The 9,684-nt window shown below is 34.9% G+C and overlaps 1 long non-coding RNA gene across 1 annotated transcript; it reads right to left on the reverse strand.

The window, feature by feature from the left end:
- Positions 1 to 688: 688 nt before the first annotated feature.
- LOC141410333 (uncharacterized) lies at positions 689 to 4,127 on the reverse strand. Its single transcript, XR_012435031.1, has 2 exons — positions 3,980 to 4,127; positions 689 to 2,290 (listed from the first exon to the last, which is right to left on the reverse strand). It is a non-coding gene; the product is annotated as an uncharacterized lncRNA (long non-coding RNA).
- Between the last annotated feature and the right edge of the window lie 5,557 nt (positions 4,128 to 9,684).

A 9,684-nucleotide genomic window follows, 5' to 3' on the forward strand; every position in this document is an offset into this window, starting at 1 on the left:
TTACACTGTTGGTAGAAATGGAAGCAGGTACAGCTATCTATAGTATGGAGAGTTCTCAAAAAAATAAAAATAGAACTATCATTTGCTTCAGCAATCCTACTACTGGGTACTTATCCAAAGTATGTAAAACCAATATGTCAATGAGGTATCTGCATTCGCATGATTATTGCAGCATTATGGACAAAAGCTAAGATATGGAATCAATCTAAGTATCTATAGATGGATTAATTTATAGAGAAAATATGATATTATACACAATGGAATACTATTCAGCCTGAATAAAGAATAAAATCTTGTCATTTGTGACAAAATGGATGAACTTGAAAGACATTATAGTAAGTGAAATAAAATGGGTACAAAAATGGATACAGCATGATTTCACCCTTATGTGAAATTTAAAATAGTTGAAAGTTGAACTCATAGAAGCAGTTAATACAGTAGTGTGTACTTGAAATTTGCTAATAGTCTTAAATGTCTCACAATAAAAAACGTAAGATAGCAGGAAATATTAATTAGGTTGATGGTGGTAATCATTTCACAATGTATATGTATGCTAAAATATCACATTGTACAACATATATATAATTTTTATATCATTTATACCTCAATAAAGCTGAAACAATAGGCATTGAGAAAATTACTGCTTCCGGTATTAACAAAAATCATGTTCCTAATAACCACGTAGGTGTTAGAGAAAAATAAAATTTATTATGACCTTACCATATGAGAAAGTGAGCACCACTTTCTCCCATATTTAATCAGACTTTTTTTTTTTAATTCAGCCTAGTAAAGTTCTTTCAGAATTATGTGAAAAAAAGGATTTTATTTTGCTTTCACTGCTGTAGTACAAATTTGATTTCAGATTCTCAGTCTTTTGAATCAGCAAACATAAAATTACTTTGACACAATAAAACAGTTGCAACTGTTTCAGTTTTAGAAAATTAACAGATTTTCTCTTCAGTTCAAGAAAAAAAAAATCAACAGATTTAGATGCCTTTGAAACAATACCAAAATCTATAAGATCTTAGACTATTCTTTTTTTTTTTTAAGTTTCCTTTTTTATATTACACTTTTAAATTCTACGGCACCTGTGCACAACTTGCAGGTTTGTTACATAGGTATACATGTGCCATGTTGGTTTGCTGCACCCATCAACTCATCATGACATTAGGTATTTCTCCTAATGCTATCCCTTCCTCAGCCTCCCACCACCCCCAACAGGCCCCAGTGTGTGATGTTCCCCACCCTGTGTCCATGTGTGCTCATTGTTCAACTCCCACCTATGAGTGAGAACATGCAGTGTTTGATTTTCTGTCCTTGTGACAGTTTGCTTAGAATAATTTTAGACTATTCTTAGAGCAGTACAAATGTCCCTGTTGTCCAAAGCTGAGGTCAAAACACACTTTCTAACAGTTGTGAGATATTGTACTATAAATATTTACTGATATTTTAAGAAGAATCATATTGTAGTAGTAGCAGATTTTAAACCAGTCTGCAAGTGTGTTTTTACTTGAACTCTGTTGAGAGTTTCAAGGGATATAATCAATAGAACTGTACATAATTGAATTGCAAAGGATAAAGGAAAAGGCTGAATAACAAAATTTGATCAAAAAGAACTCTTCTTAAGGGAAAAACTTTTTAGAGTATGCTGGAAAATAAAGCTTCTGAAAAGAGCTTGATTACTCTTTAATCACATTAGCAATCTGGAAGCCCTATGTCTAAATGCAGGGAATGCCTTGGGCTTCCCTAGGAAAAGATTATATTGATTACTGCATCAGTCCCTGAACAGATGGATGAGGGTCACAGTACATCATGCCAGAATTCAATGCCATTTGACTCCAGCACTTTCCAGGCAATAAATATGTGGTTGTAACTGATGCTGTTGTTTTATTCTTTTATTTTTACCTTCTAAACACAGTGCCAATTTACTAAATACACTATAATCTACTCCCAAAATACATTCATTAAAAGGAAATAATTTTTTAAAAGGCAGAGTTGCCAGCCTCAATATAGAAATTATAAAAACCCTTTTTTATTTCCATCGGAAATTCCATCTCTAGATTGCTGTAGTAAAAACCTCATAAGCAAATGAGTTGTCTCATTGTCTCTGGACAATGACATCAGGAAATGTTCCAGACAAATCTTTTCTAAAACACAATCCATCTGGTAGTTGCCTAAAAGCAAACTTCAGAGAGAACCAGAATGCAATCCAACTGCTTTCTCAAGTAGCACCCACAGGATCCCTTGCATCTTCAACCGTCATGTCTGTGCTTCACTCAGGTGTGCTTTCCTATTAACAGAAACGAGAGATGTTATATTTATGATATTTTAGCCTGTGACCACATATAAGGCTGGAAGATTTAGCCCCTATTCTTGTATGACTTATAAATACCTTCCTTGTAAATAACCAAGGTTAGGATAAAAGTGTTCTCCTAGAAAAGAGAGTTCCTGCAGGAATTTTCATTTTATTTTTTGAAAACATCAATTTTCAAGTTTTAAAGACAATGAAATTAATGACTGAGAGACAGTTTTGACTTTGTTTTTATTATCTTGTCCCTCAACTTTCAAATAATTTAAAAATGGGATGCCTAAATCTTAGCATATTTTCTGCCTCCTTCAACTCTTCTTGGAATTTTTAAAAATTGTGTCTCCGCCAGGCATGGTGGCTCACGCCTGTAATCTCAACACTTTGGGAGGCTGAGGCGGGTGGATCTCCTGAGGTCAGGAGTTCAAGACCAGCCTGAACAACATGGTGAAACCCCGTCTTTACTAAAAATACAAAAATTAGCTGGGCACGGTGGTGCATGCCTATAATCCCTGCTACTCGGGAGGCTGAGGCAGAAGAATCACTTGAACCTGGGAGGTGGAGATTGCAGTGAGCCGAGATCGTACCACTGTGCTCCAGCCTGGGTGACAGACCAAGACTCTGTCTTTAAAAAAAAAAAAAAAAAAAAAGTTTCTCATGCTGAAAACCAAACTAGAACATAAAATATTTCGAAGGGCATATAGGGGCTGGAGAAACTATTGCTAGCCCACATTTTATATATTTTACTTCATATGACTATGAATCTCTAACATCTATGTATTTAAGAAACTTAGGTAAAAAATCTATTCAAATAATCATAACATTCAAAATCAAAACAAATAAACACTCTATATGAGTTTCTGGCAATCACTGATTTGCAAGTATAAAATATGTAATAATTATTTAGATCATGCCTATTATGTAAAATATGTTTTGGGTTATAATAAAACTACTAGTTATGTGTATAGGACACTTATGCAGCAGGCACTTTCTAAGCCTTGGATGTAAATAATGTCATTTATTCTGTGAAAGTAATTTGACTATTACCATAATTAACATTGTTTTGGACTAGATCTTACCTCAAAATTCATATGTTGAATTTCTAACCCCTAATGTGATAGTATTAGAAGGCAAGGCCTTTGGGACATAATCAGATCATGAAGATGGAGCCCTTGTGAATGGGATTAGTGCTTTATATACGAGACCCCAGAGAGCTGTCTTGCCCACTTCCCACCATGTGAGGGTATAGTAAAAAGTTAGCGGTTTACATCCTGATAGAGGCTCCTCACCAGCACTTGACCATGCTGACTGGCACCCTGATCTCAGACATCCAGCCTCCAAAACAATGAGAAATACATTCTCATTTGCTTTTTATAAGTCACCCGGTCTATACTGCTTTGTTATAGCAGCCTTATATGACACACACTGAAATTGGTATTGAGAAGTGGAGGTGCTGTTGTTGCAAATACATAAAAATGTAGAAGCAATTTTGGAAATAGGTAGTGGGTAGAGGCTAGAAAAGTTTTCAGAAGCATGCTAGAAAAAGCCTAGACTACCCTGAATAAACTTTTCAAGGTGATTTGCTGAGAGCTCAGAGAGAAAAAAGAAGAGCTATCACAAGAACTTCTGTCTTCCTAAAGAGCACCTAAGTAGGCAGGAAGCAGTGGCTCATACCTGTAATTCTAGCACTTTGGGAAGCTGAAGTGTGAGGATCACTTGAGCCCAGGAGCTTGAGGCCAGCCTAGGTAACATAGGGAGACATCTCTACAAAACAAAAAAGATTTTTTAAAAATGTTAGGTGTGGTAGTGCTTGTAGTAACAACTACTTGGACGGCTGAGACAGGAGTATCTCTTCAGGAGGTTGAAGCTGAAGTAACTCATCACATCATTGCACTCCAGCCTGGGTGACAGAGTAAGATCTCATTAAAAAAAAAAAAAAAAAAAACCCTAAATAATCATGAACAGACTATTGCAAACTATTGACAGAAATTTGGACAATAAATACTATTCTGATGAGATATCATATTGAAATAAAGCACATGTTATTGGAAACTAGAAGAAAGGTGATCCTTCTTATAAACTGGCAAAGAACTTGGAAAATTGTGTTTGTGTGTTATCATGTTATGTGGGAGCTAGAACTTGCAAGTGATGAAACAAGAGATAGTTGAGGAGATTTTTAAGCAAAGTGTTGGAGTACTGACTTGGTTCCTCCTGAGTGCTTATAGTAAAATGCAAGAAAAGTGAAATGATTTGAAGCGGGAATGATTTAGCTAAACACACACACACACATACAGAGAGAGAGAGACACACACACACACACCCACTCCCTCACACACAAAACAGAAACAAAATGTAAAGATTTGGAAAATTCTTAGCCTATTCATATTGGAAAAAAATAAGAAAGTGTGTTCACACTAAGAGTGTGACCTAGTGACCATTTGATAAGAAAAATTAGCATGACCTAATTAGCCATCACAATGAAAATCACTCTCTATTCTTCATGAAAGGAAGAGGAAGAATGACTCTTTGACCAAGACAATTCAGAGATCATCAAGGCTGCTGTTCACACCACAGGCTCAGAGTGTAAAGGCTAGGGTTGGGGAAAGGGTGCCAAGCTAGTTCCTCTCTGGTTGAGGTGAGCTGGGATGCCTCCAGCCCATGCATCATGTGTGGGTCCCTACAGAGGGCTACAACATGGTCTAAGCTCATGTGGGAGCGAGGCTGCCCAGACACAGGGCCACAACCCAAGTCAAGGAAAACTTCAGAGAAGGAACCACTGCCCCATTGGGTCCAAAGGATGGAGCCAAAGGGTGTTATTCTCAAGGCTTAAAGTTTGATGAAGTTTTCCCTGTTAAGTTTTAGACTTATTTGGGACTGATCCCCCTTGCTTATTTTCCTGTTTTTCCCTTTGGAAAGGGAATGTCTATCTTATGCATGCCCCACCATTTTATTATGAAAGCACATAACTGTTTGATTACACGGGTTCACAGCTATAGAGAAAGTTTGCCTCAAAATAAATTATACCCTGAATCTCACCTATATCTGTTTTCAATGTTATTTAGATGAGACTTTGGACTTTAGACTCCAGAGTTGATGATGGGAAAGTTAAGACTTCTGAGTTTGTTGGGATGAAATAAACATATATTGCCTGCAAGATATAATTGGGAGAACAGGAGTGGGATGTTATGGATTGAATAAAAAATGTTTTTGTCTCCCCCAAATTTATATTTTAAAATCCTAGCTCCCAGTATGATGGTATTAGGAGGTGGGGCTTTTGGGAGATAATTAGGTCTTGAGGGTGGATCCCTCATGAATGGGATTAGCACTCTCATTAAAGAGATTCCAGAGAGCTCTTTCATCTTCTTTTCGCTTTGCGAGATACAATGAGAAATTAGTAGTCTGAGACCTAGAAGAGGTTCTCACTAGAACTGAACCACACTGGCACTCTGGTCTCAGAATTCTAGCCTCCAGCACTGTGAGAAATAAACTCCTGTTGTTTGTAAGCTACTCAGTCCATAGCACTTTGCTATAGTAGCCCAAACTGACTAAGAAAACCCCTAATCTATAAATATTAAAATTAGGATTCAAAAGGCTAAAAATATCTGTGCAATTCACCATAATCAGTAGGTTATGAAAACAGGGTCCTTTTGGACATAGGCGCTTTGAAGAGTAAATAATCAAATAAGCTTCAATTCCACCCTTTAGGTTTAAAATTTCATTCCCAAGTTATGTGAATTTATTCACTAAATTACAGATGTTTTATAATTCCCATCAGATGCTGAAACCTCTTAATTTATTTGAGTCCTTTGAACTTTTATAAATTTCAACGTTATTTATTTCTACAAAGTTCATCTTCATACACTCCTATTCAACCTATCTTTGCTTATTTTTCTAAACTTTTACAAGAGAATCCCATTTCTGTTTGACTCTACTTGATTTCAGTTTCTTTGCCTGAGATGTGTTTCCCAGGCAGAGCACTACAGCCTCGATTTTCCAGCACTAGAAAACACTAGATAACTGGGATGACAGATGACACAAGTACCCATGAAGAAAATGTCAAGCTATTCCTTCATTGTTGAAGCTGTTGAAAATTGTTGAAGTTGAAACTAGGAGCTTGGTTTATAGCAAATGCACGTGTTAAAATGTCCCTTTTACATTCCTGGTCTCAGGCAGACACTCTGAGTTTGCTGCTTGACAGTCTTCCTTCGAGGGTCCTCAGCAAAACTAGGGAACTCATTGCAGAACAGAGGCTGAGCATGGAGTGTAAGAGAAAGTGCAACAAGGATGGGGAGAGAGTTACACTGTGTCTCTACAGAGGAAGGAGAGAAAACAAAATAGCAATAAATAATCCTTTATGGAAGGAAGATCTTGTTTAAGGACTTCATTTGATTTGCAGTGTAGAAAAAAGAGTAAAAAAAATACTTGCATTAATAGACCTCCTTCATAAGCACAGTGCCATTGTATATTAAAGAGTTACATTTTCTATGGCAGCTTTTGTATTATTGGGAATAAAAAGTTTGTATTAGTCTTTGTTATCATACAGAAATAAATTAGACCTGCCTTATGAACATACAGTGACAATGGCCTATCTGATAGAAATACAGTGACTTAAAAAGTCTGATGCCTCTAATATACTGTCCAATAGAGAGAAATTATTTCTCAGGTAGCAATAGTAACAGTAGTCTTAGCAGGGGTAGATGTTGTTATTTCAAGGTTGGTCTATGAACCCACATTCACATTCCTTGAAAATGATTTTCATTTAGATTTGCCAGTTTTTTTTTTTTTTTTTTAATTTACAAAAGTGTGTAACATAAGTCAGGGAAGGGTTTTATGTCCTGTCCTGATAGAGATATTGGTGTGTACTAAAATGAGTCTTTGTAGTATTAATAAATGAAACAAATCGACCCTCTTGATATCAAATAGTTAAGCAGTGATATTGCAATCAATTTATTATAGCACATTGTAAAATATGTTTCTCCAGAATTTCTTCAGAACATTCTTTGGTTGATTTTTTCTAATTCATTTACTATTTCCTAATATATTTTCCATTGAGCATTTCTCCTTTCAAAGTCCAAATATTTTAAAAATTATGTATTTATAAACAATCTTTAAAAGTTCCTCATTAGTCGTGAAATTAATTTTCTAGGATGTAATTGTTAACCAGCATTTACACTCTTTCCATAAACATCCTGGATGATTAAGAGAAAAAAAATGGATTATAAATTGATTTTCAGTGTTTATACATTTAATAACGTATAAGAGGTTATATAGCTGGTCTTTATCTGTTCAGTATCCACTTTCATAATACCATTTTAATATTTAACAAAGAACTAATGCTTAAAAAATATTATTGTATCATTTATATTTTGGTGTTATGGTTAGCTCCAACACTACTCACCTTTCCTCACCCTCAAGTGCTTCCTTCAGAACCTAGCTATACTCAACTTCTGGATCCTAAAGTACTAATTACCTAATACACAGACCATAGTTTTACTCTCAGATTTTCACTTTTTAAGAAATTGCTGCAAATTCTAGATTTGTTGATTTATGAAGTTTTGTACATTATTTCAAGGATGCATGTTAATATGGTCACAAAAAAACAAAGAACATATTTTAAAATTATGTTGTATCTGTCCCACAGTACCATACTGTGCCTCAGGAGGTGAGAGCTCAATGAATGTTTTTTAAATAGCCAAAATATATTTTTAGCCCACAACATGCTGGTTAGCATTTTTCTAAATCAATTCACTTCCCCCGAAAAAACAGAGACTTGTCGATGTAAGAAGCTTATCCAAATGATAAATATGACAGTTCTACAGAGAAAAACAACACACTGATTAACAATTTAAAAAATCAGTCATGAAACCAAATACTCCCTTCTTGGTATTAAACAATCTATGTGATCACAGCAACAACAACAACAACAACAATCAGCTTTGTCCTAAAGATTTTGAAATCCCTGCATCCCAGAAGTTCATTTAGCAGTGCATGTACGTGTCTCATAGGTGCCTTTATACAACGAAAATACTGAATCAATTATCTCAGGTCTGTATAATTCAGCCCCATTCATGAAGCTGTGGCCTAAGTTTCCTTCTGCTTTCTTCCTGGACAAAAGTAATTCCTTCAACAGAAGAGAAGCATATTTTCCATTCATTTTTTTCTAAGTATTAGAAAAAGAAGTATTGATGCAGCCAAATTGCTACCTAGAACTTTTTTAAATTATAAAAAATATTTTATCTTTAAATTTAAAATGTGTCTTAAAATTGGTCACTCATGTAATTATTTTTCTTTTTGTCTTGCTATTGTAAGAACTCAATGTATAGTACTCATTAAAATTCCTCACTTGTCAACCCTATAAAAGAAGTTAATTAATTTTAAATCTAATTTCTGAAATAGAAGAAAGGAGTAGGGCAAAGAATAAGAAAGTAGAAGAAATAGAAGAATAAGAAAGTAATTCTTTCAAAGGCTTAAATCCACAAGACAAAATCATATTTTAATGTAACTTGCTTCTGGCATATTAAAACCCAGAGCCATCAAAATCATGACAGAAAAAAATGTCACTAAAGAAACTAGGAATATTATTGAAAATTTTATCTGACATTTTATTTATTTGTCATTTGGTTTGGTTTTGATTTTGAGTTTTGGAGTGTTTGGGGTTTTGTTTTATTTTTGCTGTAGGTTGTATTGAAAGAGCCATAGCCACTAATAAGGAGAGGAAAAATAATTTCTGCCTTCTGATTCAGTATTGAGGCAAGTGAAGGAAAACCAACTATCTTTTTCACTAGGTGACAGGAGAGAGGGACAAGGGAAGGGGTAACTGCCACATATAACTAAAATACACTGAACTAAACCAGCAAAGAACTTTGTAACCCCTGCATCAGGGAGCATTTCATCAACAGAGATAAGTGAGCAGAGCAAAATAGCACTGAGCAATACAACAGCCCATGAGAGAATGAATGGCTAATGAAGAACTCCAGCTTGCAAGCATTCTTCATTCAGGGACAGTGGCACCTGTGCCTATGTGTGTAACTGAAAAATTGTTCTTACAGCTACACATCATGCTTACTGATTGGTATAAAGTAGCATATAAATAAATTCATATCTACCAGTTTCAAAATAAATTATCTTTTGATATAATATGACTACAGTACTTGCAAGTTGTGCATAAGTGCCAACTTACAAAAAAAGAGTTTTTCTCAAGTTTTTGAGAAAACCAAAAATAAAAGTCAACTATACATGTAAACAAAGTTTAAGGGAGCTCTTTTCCTCTACCATTTTTGCTTTAACAAATGAAAATAGTAGTTTTCTCTGTTTTATTAAATTCATACATAGCTATATAATTATATTCATAAATAAACATATAACGGTGATTGTTGTAC

This window comes from Macaca fascicularis, chromosome 5, assembly GCF_037993035.2.
Source record: "Macaca fascicularis isolate 582-1 chromosome 5, T2T-MFA8v1.1".
Classification (NCBI taxonomy): Eukaryota; Metazoa; Chordata; class Mammalia; order Primates; family Cercopithecidae; genus Macaca; species Macaca fascicularis.